Raw genomic sequence first — 26,405 nt, 5'->3', positions numbered from 1 at the left:
TACAAGACAAGTGATGGACTAAAAGTATATTCTCATAATAGTACAGGATTGTTTTAATTTCACATTATCAAGATTGATGTGGATTTATATAGCTTACATTGAATGTGCACATTTCAAGTGTGTTGTTTAATGAATTGAAAGAACATGCCTATTTTTTATGTTTATTCATGGATTGAGGACATGTTAGGGATGTTATATATGAGATGAATATAAAAAATGTAGATAAATGAAAAATGCATACAAGAAAGAAGCAAGAATGCACAACATTATAAAGACAAGCATGATCTTACCCTACTCAAGTTGGAAACCAATTAATTTGTTGATGTTGATCATATTGTTGATATGAGAAGAATATATCAAAATAAAATGAAAGGACTAGGAAAGACAGATCTCGATGATGATGTTGTTGGATTGTTGGCATTGACAAAACCGGTCAATCTAGATAACCGGTATATATGCTAAGATTTGTCATTTATGTCCAACACTTACTGGTGAAGACACTAACTGATGAAGTGGTATAGGTAGAGTGGTGTTGTTTTTCAGTAAGAAAAAGTGATGAATTACAATACATGGAAACAACATTGGTATGGAATGATCAAAGGTTCAATCATCTCAAGGAAAGATAGACCAAGCCAACCCATCTATCATTCAGGAATATTGGTTACTTCAATGATGATGAAGTCACAAAAGGTGACTCAAGAAAGAAAACTTGAAGTTATATGCAAATCAGTAACTCATTGGCAAACAGGAAAAGAGACTTGATGTTAGCACAACATACTAGCAATTAAAGGATAAAAAGGTAATATAGAAGTGTAGTACTGGTACACCGGTATGACAGAAGGAAGATAGGTAATCACCATAAATCATGGACCAGTGATCGGTTATCCAGTTGTGGTGGCAAAGGATGAGTTGGTGAGATTGTGTCTACACCAAATCACATGTTGGTAAGGTCAACTTTCATTTATCATGCAATCAAACATGATTACATGCGGATCTTTTGGTTTGCAGTTATTTGACTGAACATGACTCAGAAATTTATATCTTTGGGAGATGTGGTGGCAGAAGTTGTTGAACACTTGGCAGAATTATTGTAAGGTGCATAGAGAAAGAGAGGGAGATTTTGAATTTGAAATCTTCTGAAATCCATGATTGCTTTGATTGAGGGAATACCTGAAAGTGTCAGTAGAAATTGTATAAAGTGTTCTTGAGTTCATTCAGAAGATTTGGATCATGAAATTTGAAACAAGGAAATCTTGTTGAAGGTGATCCAAGGGGAAGAGAAGAGAAAGAGGAAGTGCTAAGAGGTGTTACCACAGTAGAGCATGTTTGAGGTAGATCAACTAGGTGCAAAGTCGAGAGATAGAGAACCAGGTGAGTGAAGAGCCAAAGGACAGAGAATCGGCTAAGTGCAGAGTCAAAGGAGAGAGGACCGATAGAGTGCCGAGCCAAAGGTCAAAGGACCAATAGAGTGCAGTGTCGAGGGATAGGTGACTGGCTGAGTAAAGACCCAAAGGTGTAAGAAGAAAAATGGTGTTGTGTAGAGAAGACACAACCGGTGTGGATTGAGTGTGATGCATATTGAGATCTGATCAAACTATCAATAGGTAATTAAGCAGATCATCCATCTGTTGCTTTCTAACCACTACAACATAAATCCCTTAACCAAGTGGACTTTAACAGGTCCCTATTGTAAAATCCCTTAACCGGGTGATATCTTAATTGATATTCTAAATCATCTAACCAGGCTACCTTTAACAGGGTAAAGGCACTAACCGACCTTGATCAAAATCCCTTAATCGGGTGGCACCTAATAGTGTCTTTGTAATCTCCTAACAAGGATGGCTCCTTGTCGGGCGTACTTAAGAAGAGTAAAAATTTTGTGAGTTCCTACTCACACCGTGGTTTTCTCCCATTTGGGTTTCCACAAGATAACTTCTTGGTGTCACTGTCAACTTTTCATGCTTGCATATTTTACTTCAGTGATTAAGTATGTTGTTGGATTTTAGATGAATGTAGATTTAAGTTAAAAGTTAAATTGTGAAAATTTGACCTAAGTGTTGATTCACCCCTCCCCTCTAAGCACCGATTGGGACTAACAATTGGTATCAGAGCTCTAGGTCCCTAGAATCAGAATAAGCTTAATCGGCTTAGGGAGAGATCCAAGATGATACATAAGGAAGGTCCTAAGTTCTCTAAGGAGAATTATACCTTATGGTGTGGAAGAATGAAACTCTATCTAAGATCCCTAGGTGAAGACTATTGGAATCATGTGATCACAGAGTACAATGAACCTTCAAGGACTCTTACTTTGGACCAGATCAAAGAAAGGAAAGATAATACTGTTGCTATGGATCTGATCGTTAGCACACTTTCATATAATGATTTTACCGAGGTACAAGATTTGAAAATATATTTTCAGATATGGAATAAGCTGAAGACTGTATATGGGGGAGATCCCGATGTTCAAAAGGCCAAAGTAGACAACCTGAGAGGAAAATATGATGAGATGAGGATGCAGGAAGGAGAAAACATATAGTCATATAGCAAGAGGATAAAGGATGTAGTAAACTCCATTAAAAGTGTTGGAGGAAAGCTTGAGGAGGATGATGTGGTTAGAAAAATCTTGAGAACCTTGCTACCACAATATGCAATAAGGGTCTCTGCTATTTAGGAACTCAGATCCTTAGGAACAGTCAATGTAAATCTTGACTTACTGATCGGTAAGTTGACTACTTTTGAGTTGAGCAATTATGACAACAGCGTACCAAAGATTGATGTTTCTTTCATTGCATCCATGATGCATGCACCAACAAGGAGAAGGAAAGAAACTGGTAGTAGCTCTACTACCAGAACCGTTCATTCCCATGAAAGTGACAATCTGCTATCTGAGGAACAGGAGCAAGATGAAATTGAAGCTCTATTGGCAAGAATATTGTCAAGAGGTAAAGGAAAATACAAAGGTAAACTACCCTTAAAGTTCTCTTGTAATAAGAGAGGTCATATTGCTTCAAGATGTCTTGACAATGATAAAGAGATGAAGCATAATTTAAGAAGCTATAGGGACAAGAGAAAGAAGGAATATTATCTTGCAGAAGAAGGGGTCACTAATGAAGAATCAGAGGGATCTGATGGAGATGGCATTGCATTTGTGGTTTCCAAGGAGGACATCACAGAGGAAGGAGATATGGCATTGATTTATAGCACAAACCAGTGTGGATAATGGGTGATTGATAGTGGTTGCACTCACCACATGACAGGTGATAGAAACAAATTCCTCGGCATGGAGGACTGCAATGGAGGAAATGTGAGATTCAGAAATGATGCCCCTTGTGTAGTAAAAGGTAAGGGGTCTATAGCCCTGAATGATAAGACAAATTGTGACGATGTCTATTGGGTAGAAGGATTAAAATATAGTTTGTTAGAGTTCAATGAAGGAATATGTAAAATAAATGACAAATCAGGAAGTTTGATTTCCACCAATAAATAGTCAAGAGGCAATCTATTTCATCTAGACACCACCATAGGTAATTGTCTAGTGGATAAGGTTGAAGATAGTTGGTTGTGGCACAAAAAATTGTGTCATGTTAACTTTGATAGCATAGCAAAAGTCAGTAAGGCAAAATATTTCAGAGGTATGCCTGACATAGTAAAACCTGAAAATGCTATTTGCAAAGAGTGTTAACTAGGAAAGTTGACCGGGTCTAGTTTCAGCAGTAAAACTTTCTCATCTGAAAATGTGTTGTACTTAGTTCACACATACATGTGCGGTCCCATGAGAACCAAGATTTTCTATGGAGACTAGTATTTTATGTTGTTCGTGGATGACTTATCAAGAATGATGTGGGTTGTATTCTTGAAGGAAAAATCTAAAGCCTTTCACATGTTTAAGGTGTTTAAGGCTCGAGTAGAAAGAGGAACCAGTAAAAATATGAAGTGTCTGAGATCAGATAGAGGAGGAGAGTTCACCTCTTAAGAGTTCATGAATTACTGTGAGGAACATGGGATTATGAGACAAATGTCTGCACCTAGAACACCTCAACAGAATGGAGTTGTTGAAAGAAGAAACAAAACTCTTATTGATTGTGAAAGGACTCTAATGATATAGAAGGACATCCCACATATCTTCGAGAGAGAAGCAATAAGCATCATTGTATACACTTTGAACCAGATATAGGTAAAGAAAGGGAAAAATAAAACTCCCTTTGAAATATGGAGTGGATAACCTAATGGTTGTTATTTCAAAGTATTTGGAAGCAGATGCTATATCAAGAGGGATGAGTACACTGGAAAATTTGATCCCAAGAGTGATGAAGGAACCTTCTTAGGTTACTCAACAAAGAGCAAGGCATACCAATATTTAAGCAAAAGGACCGGTAAGATTGTGGAAAGTGCAAATGTCAGAGTAGATGAGTACTCTAAGAAAAATTAAGAGGACAGTAAGAGTGAACCGGAGGACTATAAAGGCTTCAAGTATAATGTACCTTACGAACCTACTAAAGAAGATCCTATTGAAGTGGCTAATGAAGAATCTTGTGAAGTAGAACCTGCACAACCGGTAGAAGAAGCTCTGAGGAGTGAACCGGTATTGGCTAAATATGTCATAAATAATCACTCTATAGAAAATATCATTGGTGACAAGGATGCAAGAGTTATAACTAGAAGAAGAGAAAGAAAATATGGGTGTATGCTCTCCATTTTTTAGCCCAAAACAGCAAAGGAGGCTCTAAAAGATGATGACTGGGTCAAAGCCATGGAAGAAGAACTAGAGCAAATTGAGAAAAATGATACATGGACTCTGGTGCCCAGACCGGAAAACAAAAATGTAATAGGCACCAAGTGGGTGTTCAGAAATAAAATGAATGAAACTAGTAACGTGATAAGAAACAAAGCAAGATTGGTCTGTAAGGGCTATGCTCATGAAGAAGGTTTGGAATATTGATAAACCTTCGCACCGGTGGCCGGGCTGGAAGGGGTTAGAATTTTGCTGGCCTGTGTTGCTTATAAAAGTTTTAAAGTATACCAAATGGATGTCAAATTGGAATTCTTAAATGGGGTGTTAGAGAAAGAAGTATATAGAGAGCAACTAGAAGGTTTTGCATCTAAAGATGGGAGGAATATAGTATGCAGGTCATAGAAGGCTCTGTATGGGCTGAAACAAGCACCTAGAGCTTGGTATGAGAGGCTACACTCATATCTGCTAAGCATAGGGTTCAAAAGAACCAGTGATAAAAGTAACATGTATCTGAAGAATGGAGCTGAAGGAAAACACCTAAGTGCTGAGATATTTGTAGATGACATCATCTTTGGGGGAGATGATGAGATGAGCAGAAGCTTTGCAGAACAAATGTAGTAAGAATTTGAGATGTCCATGATTGGCGAGATAAAAAAAGTTATTGGCCTGCAAGTCTCTCAATTAAATAATGGCATCTTCATCAGTAAGACTAAGTACATAAGGGAAATTCTAAAAACTTTTGGAATGGAATATTGCAAACCTGTTGGATGGTTACATGTTGCAAGATATATAAATATGATGAGGCTGAAGAAGTGATTGAGACACTTTACCAGTCCATGATCGGTAAGTTACAGTATGCAGTACATAGTAGACTGGACATAGGACAAGTTGTTGGCTTGGTTGCCAAATTTTCTAGAAATCTGAAAGAGACTCACATGATGGTAGTCAAAATAATATTCAAATACCTAAAGGGGACTAATGAGTATGGTCTCTTGTATCCACACAAGGGAGACTTCAATTTCAGTGTCTTCGCTGATTCAGATTAGGCTGGAAACATCGATAATAGGAAGAGCACTAGTGGAGGTGCATTCTTTCTCAGAGACAGGATTGTATCTTGGACAAGTAAGAAACAAAACTACATATCTCAATCCACAGTTGAGGTTGAGTATGTAGTTGCTGCAATCAACTGCACATAGATAGTTTGGATCAAGCAACTGCTAGAAGGAATACAAGAAAAAGTGGTTGGACCGGTAGTGATTCATTGTGACAACACCAGTGCCAATGACATATCTAAGAACTCGGTGATGCACTCCAAAACAAAGCATATAGCCATTAAATAGTACTATCTAAGGTAACAAGTTCAAGAAAAGTAAGTGATGTTGGAGTACATACCAATAAAAGAGCAAGTGGCTGATATCTTCACCAAGCCACTATAGAAGGAAACCTTTGACTATCTCAAAGGTAAGTTGGGGGTTATGCCCCTCTATTCAGTAAAGTAAGTAAACAGGGTTCTACATCAATCTGGTATTCTTTCAATTTTTTTTTTAAAAGACTAGATTGATGAGTGTGGACTACTCCAGTTAGGGGGAGCAGTCTTGTAAGTGTTCAAAAAGGACTTTTTGGCATTGTTGTCAAATGGGGAGATAAGATTAGAGTGCTTGAGCATTGGTAGGTAGTGATTGATCTAAAGTTGTTGTATCAGAGTATGACCAGTGACATGGGGAGATATTCATTAATCAGGATAGAAGTAATGGTTGGACTGGTATAGAGATGAAGGAACATGCAACTAATTGGCCAGATTTTTGAAGTGTTTGCCATCAATACCAAAGGGGGAGATTATTGGATTGTTGGCATTGACAAAACCGGTCAATGTAGATAACCGGTATATGTGCTAAGATTTGTCATTGATGTCCAACACTTACCTGGTGAAGACACTAACCACTGAAGTGGTATAGGTAGAGTGGTGTTGTTTTTCAGTAAGAAAAAGTGATTACTTACAATACATGGAAACAAAATTGGTATTGAATGATCAAAGGTTCAATTAGCTCAAGGAAAGATAGACCAAGCCAATCAATCTATCATTCAGGAATATCAGTTACTTCGATGATGATGAAGTCACAAAAGGTGACTCAGGCAAGAAAAATTGAAGTTGTATGCAAACCAGTAACTCATTGGCAAACAGGGGAAGAGACTTGATGCTAGCACAAAAAACTGGCAATTAAAGGATGAACCGGTAATATAGAAGTGTAGTGGCATACCGGTACACCAGTATGACAGAAGGAAGACATGTAATCACCATAAATCTCATAGCGGTGATCGATCCAGTTGTGGTGGCAAAGGGTGAGTTGGTGAGCTTGTGTCTACTCCAAATCGCATGTTGGTAAGGTCAACTTTCAGTTATCATGCAGTCAAGCATGATTACATGTGGATTTTTTGGTTCACACTTATTTGACTAAACATGACTCAGAAGTTTCTATCTTTGGGAGATGTAGTGGTAGAAGTTGTTGAACACTTGGTAGAATTGTTGTAAGGTGCACAGAGAAAGAGAGGGAGATTTTGAATTTGAAATCTTCTGAAATCCATGATTGCTTTGATTGAGGAAATACCTGAAAGTGTCGGAAAAATTTGTATAAAGTGTTCTTGGTTCATTCAGATGATTTGGATTGTGAAATTTGAAACAAGGAAATCTTGTTGAAGGTGTTCCAAGGGGAAGAGCAAAGAGAGAGGAAGTGCTAAGAGGTGTAAGAATAGCAGAGTGTGTTTCAGGTAGATGGACTAAGTGCAGAGTTGATAGATAGAGAACTGGTTGAGTGTAGAGCCGAAGGATAGAGAACCAATCAAGTGCAGAGCTGAAGGACAGAGGACCGGCAGAGTGCAGAACTAAAGGTTAGAGGACTGGTAGAGTGCAGTGATGAGAGATAGGTGACCAGCTGAGTAAAGAGTCGAAGGTGTAAGAAGAAAACATGTTGTGCAGAGAAGACACAACCGGTGTGTATTGAGTGTGATGCATATTGAGATTCGATCAAGCTATCAGTAGCTAATTCAGCATTTCATCCATCTGTTTCTTTCTAACCACTACAACATAAATCCCTTAACCGGGTGAACTTTAACAGGTCCCTATTGTAAAATCCCTTAACTGGTTGACATCTTAATTGATGTTCTAAGTCCTTTAACTAGGATACCTTTAATAGGGTAAAGGAACTAACCATCCATGAGCAAAATCCCTTAACCGGGCGGCACCTAACAGTATCTATGTAATCTCCTGACATGGATGGCTCCTCACCGAGCATACTTTAGAAGAGTACTGTAGCGTCCTAAAATTGCGACACTTGCAATTTCGACTGCATTTCGGTCTTCACGATGGCGACACAACATGCAACCTGAATGGAGACCCCAAAACCTGATTACGACACTGAAAACTGCATTTTTCAAGCACCCTGGCCTGAACCTCCTTGCACCCTGTTGTCCCGGGAGGTGGGACCAGAGCACCTAGCACCCTGGTCCTTTAGGACTAGGGCGTCCAGTGCCCTGGTCCCCCAGGACCATGGCGCCCAGCGCCCTGGTCCCTGGGCCTATTTTGGGCCCGGTCTCCTAAGGGGTCTCGGGTCTTTTTGTTTGCAATTTGGAAATTAACTTTCCTGGTCGGCCTAAGGTCGGGAAAATCAGTCTTTTAACCCTAATTGACAAGTATATAAACTACATTTTCCTCTCTCATTTGGATAGAGGGACACATGAGGGAAAAGGCATGGAAACTATACTTAAGCATTCAAGCATTCAAGCATTCTTTCAAGCAATTGATCATTCTAAGTCTCCATTCAAGGCTAAGTGTTGCATTCAAGACAAGGATTCAACCATTGAAGAGGAGATCACTTACTACATACTACTACAACATACAACATACAACATCTATACCTTCACACATAAGGATACAAACATCCTTACAACAAGGTATTAGTACTTGTTTTACATTACAGACATTTACATTTACAGCACTTGCTCATTTCTTGGTTAATTCCAAAACTGGGGTTTGACCTAAAGGCAAACCCCTAATCCCTAACCCCCCAATCATCTTTGCTTTTCTGTGTGTAGGTTGCAGGTACGCGGCTGAAATTGAAGATCTGGAATCCTTGTGCAGAGACGAACAGATCCCCCTTCATTTCGCGGATTTTTCGGAGGACCGTGGCGCCGGGCGCCATCGTCCCGACAACTTTTGCTCAAATTTGCAGGACAGTGCCGTATCGACATTTTACTACTAATTCTAGGTCCGCAGCTTCATACTGTATTCCTATCTCAGTTTATAAGCGAATCTTTCTCACTTTCTATGTATTCCTAGCTTAATTCTTCTATGCACATTCTTTACAAAAGAGGGTAGCCTTGCTTTCTTAACCCTTGAAACACATTTAGCATCCAATCTTGCATTGTGTGGGATTGGATCTTGTGGGTTTCAACCCATCTTTTGAATGTAAAGTCTCTTCCCTAAGTGAAAACCATCAACCCTAGTGAATCTCCCTTCTCTCTCCTTAGAGTTGGAAGAGGAGAGGGCAACTAGGGTTCGATCGCGATTTTCCGCTTTACATTTTGGTGAACCCGACGTGAAGATCCTTTCTGATTATTCATGATTAGATCTGAAATTAGATTTCTTGATTACATTTCCATGTTTGATCTTTTGCAAAATTTTAGAGGTTAATTGCATAAAAACCCTAAATTTTCTTTTTGAAAATTGAACTTGTGAAATGTTTAATTATTAATGCTTGTTTCAGATCTACCCTTCTATTACAAATTATCAATTCATATTTGTGCTTTAATTTTGAAAATTAAGTGGTTAATTGTTGAAACCCTAATTTTTGAAACCCTCTTGATTCAACCTTTGTCCGACAATTTCACTAATCAAAACATCTCCAAATCAGTTGTAACTTTGGATTCCGACATAAAATCACAATATCTTTCATCCCTAAAAATTTGGAAAAAAGTTGCGAGGACCGTGTGCACTCCGAGCGCCATCGTCCCTGACATTTCTTCCAAAATTTCGGGAGCGAGATCATACTGTATTTTCCTGCTAAAATCCAGAATTTTGGCTGCCTTTATCAAATCTAACACTTTCAAAATTACAGTCAAAGTTGGTCTTGTGATTGCTTGGATTAACGCTTCTAAACATTCAAAAATCATCGAAATTGAAATTTTGTGTCAAAATTGTGTTCTTACTATCCTAAATCTGAAAAGTGTGTTTGCATTCATTCGAAATTTCAGTGCTTTATTCAAATTCTTGCAATTTGTGACTTTTGAAATTAAGTGCTTAATTACAACTTTAATTTCCGCTTTCAAAATTGAATTTTGCGTGAAATTGAGTCAATTTTCAAATTTCAAAATTTGCATTGCTTTTGACATTCCCTCTAAAATCATAAAATTCAAAATTTCAGTTTCCCTCTCTTTTTCAAAATTCAAATTTTGCATTTTTCGACAATCTTGGTAGGGTTCAATTTTGAATTTGCAACTTTAATTTGGCCTATCTATAGATCGTAAAATCACTCAATTTTTTCAGATTAGCTTTAAAATCATCATACCTTTCATCCCTGCAAATTTCGAAAAAAGTTGCAAGGACCGTGTTGCACTCCGAGCGCCACGGTCCCGGACATTTTTTCTGAAATTTCGGGAGACTGTCATGATTGCATTTAACAGCTTAAATCCGGAAGATTGGCTGATTTTACTAAAAATTGCTACCTCTAAATTCAAAATCTTCTCTCTCTTTCTAGTGTATGAGTTTTACAACAATAAGCCCTACTTACACTATTCCCGTTAGACGAAGCCGTAGAATTAAGTCTTTCCGAGGTTTAATTGCCGAGGAGATGGAACCTAATTCGAATAGCCTTTTTAACGAGGACATGTGTAATTCCTCTAATCCTCCTAATGATGAAGAAGCTCTCCATGAGGTTTCTGTAGAACAACTTTCAAAATTGGATAACCAATTTGACGATTTTCACCAATGGATGTCTCATGAGTATCCTGATAGTCAAGCTCTTCCTTTAATTGAGGGTCTAAAACATATGCTTCAAAGTGATAAGAATGGAATTGATATTTTGCGTGGTATTGCACACATTGTGGGTTCAAATGTGATGCCTATGAAGAGTTGTGCCAAAACCTTGGGTTATACACAACCTCCTACTCAAGTCAATCATTCTATTCCTTTGATGACTTCTATGGCTAGCATACCTACCTTTACATCAAACATAATGACCACTTCTATACAAGACATTCCTCCTATGATTACTAGTCATGGGGGCAATCCTTCTTCTTCAATTAACCCTCTTCCTTCATTTAATCCGACTTCTTCATTCATTCCTTCAATAAGTGTTCCTATTATATCACCACAAATGAACATGACGCAAGGGGGCAATTCGTTTAACCATTCCATTCCTCCTTGTAGTGTTCCTCCTGTCCAATCATCTCCTATGACTAACTATCATAGTGTCCCACCACCTTACTCTCTACCTTCTTTTAATAACATAACACCTCCATCACAATCTAACACGTCTAATATGAACTCTTCGACTGAAGTGACCATTAACAATCTTGCACAAACTGTCTCTTCTTTACAGCAACAAATTGCCTCTATGAATCAATCTAAGTTTAGTGTGCCCACATTTGATGTTGCGAGCCCACTTTCTCTTGACATTTTTCGAGCTATCCCTCCTAAACATGTTGAAATCCCGCATTTGGAGCTTTATAATGGTAAAGGTGATCCTCTAACACATGTTAAGACTTTTCAAACAATATGTACTGATTTTGCTTATGACCAAAGGTTGCTTGCAAAACTGTTCACTAGAACATTAAGAGACAAAGCCCTACAATGGTATTGCTCGTTGCCTTCCTATTCTATTACTTCTTTCGAACAACTTGCAAATGCTTTCATTCAACAATTTCAAAACAATATAAGTCCTAAAGTTACTTTGATTGATTTAATGCATTGTAAACAAGGTGTTAAAGAAAAAGTGACTGATTTCATTGGTAGATATAAGCATTTGTATGCTCAAATTTCTTTTCCAGTGCCTGACAATGATATTCAAAGAATCTTTATTTCTAATTTACAAAAAGATATTCGAGACAAACTTCTGTTTTCTGAGTTTACTTCTTTCCAACAGTTGTGTGCAACTCTTCACAATTATCAACTGACTGTGAGTCAAATGGAACAATCACATCCTATGGCTCCGAGTGATAAGGGTGATAGCAGTCAACAACCATTTGGGAAGTTTAAACCGAACAGAGATTCCATCAAATTCAATGAAAACATCATCAACAACAATGTGAATGCAGCATCAGGTGTGCCTCCTATTTCTAAATTTTTCAAGAAAGAAAGAAAGTATACTCCTTTGAATGAATCATTGCATAGTGTAGTCACATAAATCTGTCCATTTTAATTAAATGAATATTTCGTATTTATTTGATTAAAAATCCATTAGCCACCAATTAATTAAATTAATATTTAATTAATTCATCCCCAAACATTCTTCTATTAATTAAATAAATTATTCAATTTATTTTAATTAATTCATTAAATCCAATTCAAATCAATTAAATAAATAAAATCAATTTATTTAATTAAAATCCCTTTTTCCTCTTTTAAATAAATTAAATAAAACATTTATTTAAATCATTACCCCCCCCCCCCCCAACTTGCATTTTCCTACAAATGCAACTTGCACACATTTATTAAAATAAATGAATTTTTATTTTAAATAAAATCCTATTTTCTCTCACCCACCAAATCCACTTGCAAAATCTAATCCCCTTCTAGATTCTTCTAACCCCTTCCTAATTAGCCTAATCCATCCCCTAATTATTGTCACATTCCTAAGAAAAATGGAGTCACTTCTCAAAGACTCCAAAGTCTTTGAAAAGCATTTAATGCTTTGTGTGTTCAACAAATTAACCTCTAAAGTCTTCCATGACCATTTATGGCTCTTACATAACCATTTATGGTTATTTCAATCTTGTCTCCCCAAACATTTATTGTTTTGACCATATTCATCCATTTCACATTTGCACAAGATTTTATCCATTGGATAAAAGCTTTATTCTTTGAATAAAGAGTTTATTCATTCAACCAACCTTGACTCTAAATCCCAAAGCCATGTCAAGCATTTAATGCTTATTCCCTCTCCTCTCAACCTATCTCACATTGACACTTGTCATCCTGGGATTGGGTTGAAAGCCCTCACATGGATTTGAAATCATTCAATCCTAACCCTTGTTAAGATTACTCAATCTCAACCATCCATTGCTTCATTTTTCCTATAAATAGAGCCCATTCCTTCATAATCCAGATCCTAAAAACTTGTAAGCATTTAGACTGTAGACATTTTAGAGAGCATTTAGCATAGCATAACTAAATCTTGTCTTTTTGGTTAAAATACATCATTTTAGCATTAGTATTAGCTTTTTATTTCACATTTAGAGCTATACTACAATCTCAATCCTCCATAAGCATCCATAGTGCAAAAAGCTGCTGAGAGCTACACTATTTTGGAACTTGGAGAGGAGAGGAACAAGGGAGAAGGAACTAGGAGTATGTTAGGAGGTATTTGGAGATGCCTCATCATGTTTGCTTTGATAGTTAAATATGTTTGCATGCTTTTAGTCTCTCTTTTGGTATGCCTTTTTAGATTAGTTTTCGATTGACTAACGCTAATGCTTTGTGTGTTTTGTGTTCTTCGATCTTGGACTAACCTTGTGCCATTTAGGAGGGCATCATTTGGTGAACCCGACGTGAATCGAACACGCAACCTTCTGATGTTGTTTTTGGAAATTAACATTTTTGCTTGTTGAAACTGCCACACAGGTCGCGCTTCGGCGCTATTGAACACGTTCTAGCGCTATTGCAAAATTTTCTTTTAGCGCTATTGTCAATATAATAGTGCTAATGAAAAAGTTTTAGCGCTACTGATTCCATTCTGGCGCCTTTGTCACAGTTCTAGCGCTATTGCAACTATTTTAGCGCTTTTGACCTTTCGGATTTTCCTATTATTTCAGCGCTACTGTGTAAAATAGCGCTTCTGCGATCGCAGACTAGCGCTATTGTATTAATTAGCGCTTTTGTCTAAAAAAGCAGAATAGCGCTATTGTAAAAGAGTGTTGTCCAATTCACTTGGTAACCAAAAATCAGAATTTAGGCTTGTGTAAGCCCACACTAACATTGGACCATTGACCAGGTGCAGGTTCTAGTCTTCTTTGTGTGCAGGGGGAAGGAGTTAGTAGATGCCTTAAAAAGTTTCTTCTTTTTTTTTACTTTCTTTCAAACAAAATTTGGTTAAAAAGAATTCATTTTTCCTTCTTACACAAGTTAAAATAAACCTCACATCTCATTTTGGAGTGCATAAAATGAACCTCAAACTTGTTTTTGGTGCTTAAAACAAAAATTCATCTTTCTTTATTGCAAGGTAAAAAGAACAACAACTTCAAACATTTGTTTTCTTGCAAGTTAGGAAACACACTGTATTTGGTGCTTAAAACAAAACAATTCCATTTTTTTGCATCAAATCTAAAAATCACAAGCCACACTTCAAATTTTGGTGCAGTTAAAAATCTACAAACCACTTGTTTTGTTTTTTTGCAAACAAATTTTCCTTCAAAGCAAAAACGTGTTTTTTTTCATTAAGTTGACCAGGATTTCCAAATTCTAGATTACAAAACACATTGCCTTTGAAGTTAAAAAGAACACCATGGCTGTTGGAGCAACATCTCCAAATAGTTAGATCACATTTGCAAAATGCTGGATTAAAAAGAACAAGTGAATTTGGTGTTTGGCACGCTTGTGCACAAAAGTCAGTCGAGTGGACCTACTTCTAACACACACTATCCTCTCCCTTGGCTCTCGTGGTCCTAGGTGCAAGAGAAAAGCGTTAGTAACGCTCACATTTTATCTTTTTAAGAGAGGCCTGCCAAGGGATCGATACTCTTGGGAACGACCTCGAGCGGTAAATCCTTCGAGCCGCTATAGAAATCAGGTGAGAGCGAAAGCTGTAGCCTTGGGTATAGCTGTTCCTACAGTGTAACTAGCCGAAAGGACAAATGGGCCCCACCACCAGTTACAAGGCTCTTAAGTGAGTCACTGCAGAATGAACTTATGTCCAAAAACATCGAACATGACTAAACACCTTTAAGTAGTAGCCCACCCGTTCTATTGATTGAGGATATTTGCGATATAATTTAGTGCAAGAGCATAGATGGTTTTGCTCCCAAGATACTCACCATACATATTTCCTTGAGTAGAAACATAGCTTTTTGAAAAGTCACTTGTGGCTTGATAAAAGTGGTGACTCCCCCATCATAGGGATCATCTATTTGTTATGTTCGTGCAAGACTTAGTATATCACATCCTTACCTGCCACGGCGGGATTCATAAGGTATGTAGTACCAAAGTCGAAGAAATATCAAGATGTGGGCTAAATTTATCACAACTGGCCATTTGACCATAGGGATAAAAAGTGTTTGAAGTGTGTTCGTTTTACAGACCTAGTGCAAATTGAGCTGACTTCAGGCTTTGGGGAATACACCTTAAAATAAATCTAAAGGAAGGGTCAAAAACAAGTCCAGGGATTGGGTTGATCTAAACCCATACTCATTTGTGCCTTTGAGGCTACAATTTTGTGTTTGTGTGCTTGCTTTGTTTTCTTGTCAGAGAAAAATCAGAAAATCAATCCCAAAAACAAAGTATTCATCCAACATCTGTCAACACAACCAAAAATACCAAAAACAAAGTGCAAACAACACAGAGTCACAACTTTTATGACCATTCTTCACATCTTGCGAAAGAAGAAGTGTCATCAGAATATTACCTTAAAAAGAAGACCATTAAGCTCAAAGGCTTTGATCAAAAAGAGGAAATTCTTCTATCTCAATAGACAAATCTTTGTCTCACATAGAGTCTTTCTACATCGCATGCGTCTATACCTTCAAGGTAAAACAAACGAATTTGATTCTGAATCATTAAACCGCAGAGCTTTTATGCAATATAGAGCTCTGAGTTATCACAAAAATTAAGGAGGAAAGATTAATCCCAACTTCTTCCCAAACATCTGTATCACCTACAACACAGCTCGAGAAATACCTACAACACCTGAAAGGGAAGAGGTAGAGTTTGTCCCATTTGTGACACAAAGTTTTTATTGAAGTTGAAAACATTTTCATCCATTATCTCACTCATACATCATCACTTCATCATCAAATCCATCCCAAAACTCTCAAAACATTAAGAGGTTCTTGTCCCAAGATTCCTTTTTAGATATTGCTTGAAATCAAACACATCACATCACTTTTTAGATTGTTTCTACATCTAGGATAAGCTCATCCTAAGAGACACATCTATGCAGGTTAAAACTAGTTCATGAGTGAATCCTCTCATTACTAGGTAGTCAAAATCTGTAATACATCTCAGATTTCTCTACACCTTATCACATCAAGTCTTATCAAAACAAACAAGCAATTTAAAGAAGGAATTTCGGTTACATCTACCTTAAAGTGCTAGAGATCCCCATACAACACAAATCACCAACCATCAATCTTTCATTTCATCACCAACTCATCATCATCTTCAATCAACTTCAAAACAAACTTGCAAACAAAATGGCTCAAACCCGATCACGATCAAGGCAGTGAGAAATAGAAATTGAGGAAGAAGAGGACAACCTCAATGAATTTCAAGAAGCACTTAGAGGAAATGTGAATGACGAAAACCCAAGTACTCCCACTCCTTCAACAATCGAAAGGGTTCAGCATAACCCTCATTTTAACAGGTTATTTGATGAAATACTAAGGAGCAATGCGGATGCTCACTTCTTAAGACTCGCTCAAGAAGGAGCCAAACTCCCCTCTGACTTTGATCTTGCCCAATTAAGACAAGCATCAGAAAGACAAAGTCGCCATGAGGAGGAAAGAGGTAGAAATCACATCAGATACAATATCCCTCGAGGTAACCCACCACCTCCTCCTCCAAATGAAATGGAGATGTTGCAGCAACAAGTCGAGAATCTCGCCCAACAACTTCATAGTGGTGTTAAGACCAATCAATTCTCACTTAACGACATTTGTCCCTATCCTTTTGATAGGAATCTTTATATGCCACCCTTTCCACGCGGGTTCGAAACACCAAAATTCAAAAAATATAGAGGAAAGGGAGATCCCCGCGATCATGTCCGAGAATTTCATTCCGCTTGTCTCGAAGTCGCATATGAAGACACATACTTAATGCGCCTTTTTCCCCAAAGCTTGGGAGGAACAACCACATCATGGTTTTCCCGACTACCAGGTGGCATAAGAACATTTGAGGAACTCATCCAGAAGTTCCTATCTCATTACTCTTATAATATTGAACGCGACATCACCATGGCTGATCTATGCAACACCAAACAAAAACCAGGTGAATTATTCTCAGTATTCCTGCAACGATGGCGCCAAATGTCTAGCAGACGTTCTCTTCAGTTACCTGAACGAGAACTAGTGGAAATTTTCATTTCCAACTTAAATGAAGAAATGGAATTTCACCTGGATGTCAAAGATACAGATTCTTTTAACGATATGATCACCAAAGGTATAAAATGTGAAAGGGCACTCATCAAAAAAGGACTCATCAAAATCTTTAATGAACCAAAAGATGGTCCTCGCCCGCGCTTCAATAGCGATAAACTGAACTTCTGGAATAAGAATAAGAATATCGTCAACGATGGAGTTGTGGATGCTCGGACTGTCCAAAATGCACAACCTGTGGTTCGGTTTGCAGGACAAAATCCTCCACCTCAAAATAACACAAATGTTCCTCCTAATCAAGGTCGCATCACATCTCATGATGAACCAAGACCTCGTCCACAAAAACAAAAATGCACATACACTCCCTTAGGGGAACCCATTGAAACAGTGATGAGACAACTCATTTCTCAGAATTTGATCACTCTACCTAAGTTATCAAATTATGAGCCTCAAGTCAAACCGGCATGGTGGAGAGATACTGAACACTGTGAGTTCCATCAAGGAAGAGGACACAAGACAAGTAATTGTCACCGATTGAAAGATCTCATTCAGGATCTTATTGATCGAGGAGAAATTGAAGTTGAAGGACATGACCCAAAAACAACTAATAATGATCATCAGATGTTCAAGAATCCACTTCCATCACAAGATCAAAGGGGTCCTTCCACTTCTAGGCGAGGCACTGATACCACTGATTATATGCAGGCTGCGTATAATTATACTGTAAATCACCTGTATGATGCCAGTGAACAAATTGCAACCATAACCTTCAAAAATCCCACCTCAAATTGCAATGTTGTTACACATCGTGGCAAGGTCACCATCAAGGCAGCTCCACAAGGCACCACCTCCGTCCCAAAGCAGTACAATCTTGTGGAACAATTAGACAAAATGCCTGCACTTATATCCATTTTAGAGCTATTGCGCCTATCGCCATCTCATAAAACTATCTTGGATCAAGCACTCCAAGAAGCGTCAGTCCCCGCAAATCTAAATATGGACCAATTTCAAGCCATGGTTGGAAATCTAAAATCATCACCTTGTCTCACTTTTTCCGAAAGTGACAACTCTTCCTTCCAGCAACCTCATAACGCCTCACTCCACATCGAAGGCTTTGTCAACCAACATAGGATCAAGCGAGTCTTGATCGATAATGGAGCAGGCCTAAACATTTGTACACTACAGTTGGTCACAGCATTGGGATATGCAATAGAATCAGTGGATCCTCGCAAGAAGATCACCATCAAGGCCTATGATGATGCAGAGCGTTCATCCAAAGGAGCTGTGGTACTACCCATCCGGGTTGGTCCTATGGTAAAGCACATAATTTGTCAGGTTCTGGACCTTCCTCTGCCATATAATCTATTATTAGGGAGACCTTGGATACATGCCATGCAAGCCATTCCATCTACCTACCATCAATGTATCAAGTTCCCACATAATGGTGCAGAGATCACAATCCTGGGTGATGCAAATCCTTTTGCATTTTGCCATAATATCAGCCATCAACCAGAAATTACTGTTCCTAATAATAGGGAAGCCATTTCCTCCACATCATATGTAAGTCCCGCCTCTCTTGCCAGTTCTAACACCCCTATACCCAAGCAAGAAAAGCTAAAGATGAAAGTAGCAGAGGAAGGTCCCGGGGAATATAACTTGAGTCAGCTCTTTTGTGTGGGACAAATGCCTACTTCTCCTAGAACACATGGTAAACCACAGCAGTTACTCCAGCAACCACTAATCACGCCAGCATGTGCCTTGACGCCTTTCATCCTTGGAAAGAGTCAAGAGGAAGAAACACAAGATGAGGACCTAGCGGACTGGATCTATAAAGATCCCATCACCACTGACGAACCGCAAGTTACACTTCCTACGGAACAATATGGCAAAGGCCTCCTCATTATGCAAAGAATGGGATATGATGGTCAGAGTGCTTTGGGGTACTGCAAACAAGGACGACATGAACCTCTGCTACTAGAATTTAAGCCCAAAGGTAATACAGGCCTAGGTTTTGAAAAAGAGATCCTTCCTAAACTCAGATTCAAAGGAAAACCTAGCAAACCATTTTGCCCGCCTACTGCAAAGAGGACACCTTTCATAATCAAAGCACCATCAAACACTATCCCCACTGCCCCATCAAGGCTCACAAACCCACCACAACCATCTACAATACCAATCATCCCACCAAACGAACCAGTAATCCCATCAGCAGCACCATTAGCAGCAGCAACTATCTCAGAACCCGTAGCAACATCTATGGCACCAGTAGTTCCTGCAGAAACCACTGAGTCAACATTACCGACACTCCCCGTACCAGATCCTTTAATCCCCATCACGGTTCCTGCAGCACCGATTACTACAAAGATACATAAACCAATCACGCCTGCAGTATTCAACTCCAGCGACATCCCAGTATGGTATAGCAATCGGATGCTGGAAAGTGATTCAGAGACTGACTCACATGAGTGGGAATTTGATTCTGTACAGCTTAACACTTCAGATGAGGAAGACACATCACCACCTCCGCCATGCAAAGACATTCCTATTTACGGAGAAGCACAGATAAAGACCACTTGGGTACCTGAGCTGGAAACATCTTCCACAAACCCTACGTCTCATCCTACGCCTGATTCTAACAGGGAGAGTACCATCAACGACCTTCACCACACTATCTTAACCCTCACTGATACCTCTAACAAACTTAACCTAATTGATGAAGTAATGCCCATTATCCACCCTGAAATCATCGAATGGAACCAACCAAATTCCCCATGTCTTGACCTCTTCCAAAACGATGAGGCTATCATTGACTTTTTGGAATAAGCCGATAATCTACCAAGCGGGGATCACAAAGCTGGATTCGCCATTCAACTTAATAGCGCAGCATACTTCGGGGCGGATGCCAAACCCTTCAGCTGCAAAAATATAACATTAAAACATGGATCTTCCAGTGAAAACCACACTGTGGCACTGTTTGATCCGACAACAGTAAAAAGAAAGAGCGTATCCAATGGTGAAAACCCCTCTGAGGCACCTGAGGATGAAGGGTTTGACATTCTCCCTGCTAGTACACAACAGGAATGATCAACGATTCTTATCGAGGAAACCAAAGAATACAATGTGGGGACTCCTGAAAACCCTCATATCATACATCTGGCATCTCTTCTCACTACAGAGGAACAGCCTCAATTCATAGAGTTCTTCCAGAAGCGTCAGATCAACTTCGCATGGTCATATGCAAACATGCCTGGGCTTGATCCTGATTTAGTCATGCATCACCTCACCGTAGCAAAAGGAGCCAAACCTGTCAAGTAGAAGCTTCGTAAGATGCATCCCCAGATTGCAGTGCTAGTCAAAACAAAACTCAAGAAACTTCTGGATGTTGGTTTCATTAGACCAATTGATTATGCAGAATGGATCTCCAACATTGTGCTAGTCAGCAAACCAAAAGGGGGCATCCGCATTTGTACGGACTTCAGAGATCTGAATAAGGCATGTCCTAAGGATGACTTCCCCCTACCAAATATCGACATCATAGTGGATCTAACAGCGGGACATGCCATGCTTTCACTCATGGATGGCTTTTCAGGATACAATCAAATAAAGATCGCACCAGAGGACCAACATAAGACAGCCTTCAGATGTCCATGGGGCACATACTGCTGGAATGTAATACCTTTTGGTCTAAAGAATGTAGGAGCGACCTATCAAAGAGCAATGACCACCATCTTCCATGACATGATGCATACTATGATGGAAGATTATGTGGATGACTTACTAGCAAAATCACTTACTAGAGAAGGACATCTCCACATCTTAGATCAAATCTTTGATAGACTGGAACAATATCATGTTCGACTCAACCCAAAGAAATGTGTCTTTGGAGTGACCTCCGGGAAGCTTCTAGGATACATTGTCTCAAGCAAAGGCATTGAGGTCGATCCAGCAAAGTTTAAGGCAATAATGGACATGCCACCTCCAAAGAATATCAGTCAGCTAAGGACATTACAAGGGTGGCTTCAATCCATCCGAAGATTCATTGCACAATTGGTTGATAAGTGTCACCCATTCACACACCTGCTACACAAGAACATACGCTTTCAGTGGGATGACAAATGCCAGCAAACATTTTAGGCACTTAAAGACTATCTCATGAATCCACCATTGTTGATGCCACCAGATCCAAGTAGACCATTGTTACTTTATATCTCAGCAAAAAGTACAGCATTGGGTGTACTACTGGCACAACATAATGCAGAAGGCAAAGAGTGTGCTGTTTACTACATCTCTCGCACACTGGTGGGCTATGAACTCAATTACACACCTATTGAGCGAGCTTGCCTAGCAGTGATCTTAGCAGCCACAAAATTGCGACACTATCTGTTGACACACAAGGTACAGCTCATTGCAAAGATTGATCCACTCAAGTATTTACTCAGCAAAGCAGCATTGACAGGTCGCTTGGCCAAATGGGTGATGATTCTCAGTGAATTTGACATTGAGTATGTAGACTGTAAAGCTATCAAAGGTCAGGTCATTGCAAATCAGTTGGCCGATGCACCACTCATAGGCGATCATCCCCTCATTTCCAATTTTCCAGATGAAGAGATATTCATGATCACAGAAGTACAACCATGGAAACTATATTTTGATGGTTCATACACTAGGCACGGCTCAAGGGCAGGCATTTTGTTTATCACACCTCAAGGTGACAGCATCCCGAAGTCTTACAGGCTCACATTTCCATGCACAAACAACATAGCAGAGTATGAGGCCTTGATCACAGGACTCAGGTTAGTCATACAATGGAAATTACAAGAACTACAAGTATATGGCGACTCACAACTGGTCATTCGACAGGCAACTGATGAATATCAGACCAAGGATGATAAACTCATGCCATACAAGCAAATGGTGGACACTCTAAAGACATCATTTACTACTATCACTTTTGAGCAGATACCAAGAGATCAGAATCGAGCTGCTGACGCCATGGCTACCATCGCATCTCTACTAGATCTTCCACAGAATTCAACACGCTACGAGTTCTTGGTAGAACAGCTTTGGATCCCCGCTTATGATATCCCCGAATCTAAAATGATATGTCGCCTTGTTGGTTCCAAATCCCCATGGTACGGTGAGTTCTACACCTATCTCCGCGATCATACCCTTCCTCCCAACCAATCAAATAACCAACGAAAAACCTTCATTCGCCAAACTGCTCGATATACCATTATTGCCGAAACCCTATACCGACGTAGTCTTGATGGTACTCTCCTTCGATGTCTGGAACAAGGTGAGATAACAAAGGCTTTGGAAGAGGTACATGAAGGAATTTGCGGGACTCATTCAAGTGGTCCATCACTAGCCAAGAAGATCATGCGAGCTGGATACTATTGGCCATCTATGGAAAAGGATTCCTACTACTTTGTCAGGAAATGCAAGAAATGTCAAGTTCACGGTGACCTGATACATGCACCAGCATAGGAACTGCAACCAATCACAACACCATGGCCTTTTTGTCAATGGGGCCTTGACCTTGTGGGTAAGATTCATCCATCTTCATCCAATGGCCATAAATTCATTATCACCACCACCGAATATTTCACAAAGTGGATCGAATCTGTTCCACTTACCCAAGTCACCGGCAAGCAGATCGCCTCATTCATTCTCAACTACATCATCTGCCGATATGGTGTACCCATGTCCATCATCACAGATAACGGTCTTCCTTTCAAAAATCAGGATGTCCATGAGCTTTGTGAGAAATTTCATATCCAACATCGCTTTTCCACTCCCTATTACCCACAAGGCAATGGTCAGGCCGAAGCATCCAATAAAAACATACTGAGGATCCTAAAGAAGACAGTCAATGATGCCGGCCGTGATTGGCATGTTCAATTGAATCCAGCGCTATGGGCATATCGAACTAGTATTCAAACCCCTACAGGTGCAACTCCTTATTCATTGGTCTATGGTGCAGAAGCTATCTTGCCTATTGAGGTTGAGATACCATCATTACGAGTTTCCTTGCATAATCTCATCGATGATGAAGCATACAGAGTCTCACGTCTTCAGGACTTAGAGTTACTTGATGAGAAACGACAAGCTGCATACAATCACCTCAAAGCCTATCAGCAGCGCATGAGTAGAAGCTACAATCACCGAGTTAGACCTCGTACGTTTGAGGTAGGTGATCTTGTTCTACGAGAGAATCCTCGCAACCAACCAAACAGAGAACATCAAGGCAAGTTTGAATCAAACTGGCTGGGCCCATATGTTGTCACTACTGTGTTCGGGTCCGGGGCATATCAGTTAGCTACTTCAGAAGGAGAACCGCTCGCAGATCCAATCAATAGCATGCACCTCAAATGGTTTTATTCCTAAGGTGTACAGAGCATCAGGCTCCCCCGCATACCAGAAAATACCAAAAACATTCAGAAAAATGTCCTGAAGAAAATACAAAAACATTCAACGGAAAATCATGCATCCAAACGGTGAACAACCACTCCGGTGGCACCTTGGGTAAGTACGGTGGTGAAAACCTGGCAAACAAGTGCCACTCGTAAAGGCTATGGCTCTATTTTCTTTCAGACTTGTTACGATCACATTTACTTCATACGTACATCCATCCATCCCAAGGCCATGGCTTGTTATTCATCTGCAATTAAGAAAGTACTCCATACATCTAGCATCCCACCTTTTCATAGTCAGGTCTACAAATTGGGGGCAATACCCTTACCCTCGTGATGGAAGTGGATTCTACATTGTCTTATATGTCATTATGCTCTTCATTCAGGCAATCATCAAAAATCCAAAAACATTCAAAAATATCTCACAAAAATACCAAAAACATTCAAAACAATTCAACATCCAAAAACATCGACAAAATCATTGAAAAATCACACAAAAACATGGCAACACCTTGTACATACCCACCCATGCAGATACCAAAATAAACATTGACAAACTACTCACACAATGACCATTTACCAATCAACCACACAATCAACATCAACAATCCAAACTGTCTTCAACAAGGATGCATCCTTCCTTACCAAAACAAAGACAAAAGTGACATTTTCTTTGACAAGAAAATTATGTTAAACTATCAAATGCTTGGTTGATTCGTGAGTAATTCATTTGTTTATCTGTATCAGGATCTTTCAGCATTGTTTTGTATCGTTTGTGCATTATTTCCGATGAAGTTTTGGGGCATGTACTAATGGTGTCTACGTGGGAAGTTCACCAAGCTACGTGATCTTATGCAAAATGCAGACATAGATCACTACGGCTTGCTGACTACAGCGTATACCTCGACCATATGAGAATGAACCATTACCAAGGATCCTTATTCTTTATTCTTTATGTGTATATACTGTTTGTTTGCAGGTACAATGCTCATCCTTTGATTCCTCTTCCTCCAAATTGGATAAAAGGTTTTATTTTCTTAGTACGGTATGAACTTGTCTCAGGATCTGATCAGCCTAAGATCAAGGAGGACGATCCAAGTCATGCACGAAAGGAGATAATCCTTGTCTGTTCCGCAAGCAATACTCAGGTCAACTTGATCCATTATATCAAGTTGCTTGTATTAACTTGCTATATCAAAATCCATGTAAGAAATACTTTGGTCATCTTGAATCATTATGTCAAGATGCTTGTATTCTCTTCCAACATTTTAAAGCTCAATGATGAAAATAGAGCACTATGGATCGTCATTTCACCTCATCTGTTTATATCTTGCATTCCGTTGCATATCACCCATCTATTCACTTATTCATATAGATGTTTTATATGCAAAAATGAGAAAATTAAGCTGGTCTTGGATACAATCATGATCGAGTACTCTGATACATCATCAATGCATCATGCAAAGTCTTACAAACCTTGCATTCCTCATGATCATATCATCCTAACATTTAGTTGCATCATTGCATTAATCATAAATAATTTGATTCATCCATAGGATCAAATTGTCTTTGATTATTTTAGACCATTTTATTAGGCATTCATTTAGTGTCAATTATCCATCATCATTTCACTATCCCTTATCATTTATCATTGCATACATTCATAAATTAAAACATTGCATTTATTCATCCAGTTATTAAAGTATTTTCTTATGCTCATTTTAGGATTCATTTCACATCGTATTCATTATCCTCTTTTTCATTGCATTAAGGTGCAGTTATTACAAATATTAGTTATAGTATCATCCCACTTTCATGTTTAAATGCATTTTAGATTCATAAGACCATTTGTTTACAAAACATTGGTTCATACCATTTCATATATCCATTTTACGTATGCATTCATTTAAAACACATTATCATATAAACACTTGTACTTTACATTTGTTTATCCATATGCATTCATTTAAAAAACATTGTCATATAAACATTTGTACTTTACATTTGTTTATCCATCTGCATTCATTTAGGCATCATCATATAAACATTTGTACTTTACATTTGTTTATCCGTATGCATTCATTTAAAACACATCATCATATAAACATTTGTACTTCGCATTTTGTTTATCCATATTACATTCATCTAAAAACACATCTAGATGCATATTCATACATAACATCATTCATTCAAACATCGTCACATAAATCATCTTATCATTGCATCGCAATAGGAAACATCAAAAATCTTGTTCATACATCACAGCATAAGCATATATCATCATGGCATTCCATACATAAAGCATTGCATCACAAATCAAATACATCATATATATGTAAACCTGCATTCATATGTCAGTATCTCACATCATAAATCATCATAAAAACATGCATAAAAGAAACATCTCGTATACATCTAAGCAATAAACTCATCATCATGCATAAACATCCATACATCATCACATGCATAATCATCACAAATATGGGATCTCCTCATATATATCATCTCATATATCAGAGTACAATGAAGTCTACAAAATCGGCTGCCAAGAGCCATCCAAAATACAGTCCAAAAAATAGACAATGATACAATACATGTATGCAACAATGCTCTCTCAAATGCCGCTCTGGCCAGATGCTGTACCTGCACCACCTCTACCTACTCCACCACTGGTACCTGCACCACCTGATCCATCTCTCTGTGCCGGCCTCATCGAACCCCCACTCCCTCCTGCATCCCCTGAT

This window comes from Cryptomeria japonica, chromosome 3, assembly GCF_030272615.1.
Source record: "Cryptomeria japonica chromosome 3, Sugi_1.0, whole genome shotgun sequence".
Lineage (NCBI taxonomy): Eukaryota > Viridiplantae > Streptophyta > Pinopsida > Cupressales > Cupressaceae > Cryptomeria > Cryptomeria japonica.
This window is presented reverse-complemented; position numbering follows the sequence as displayed.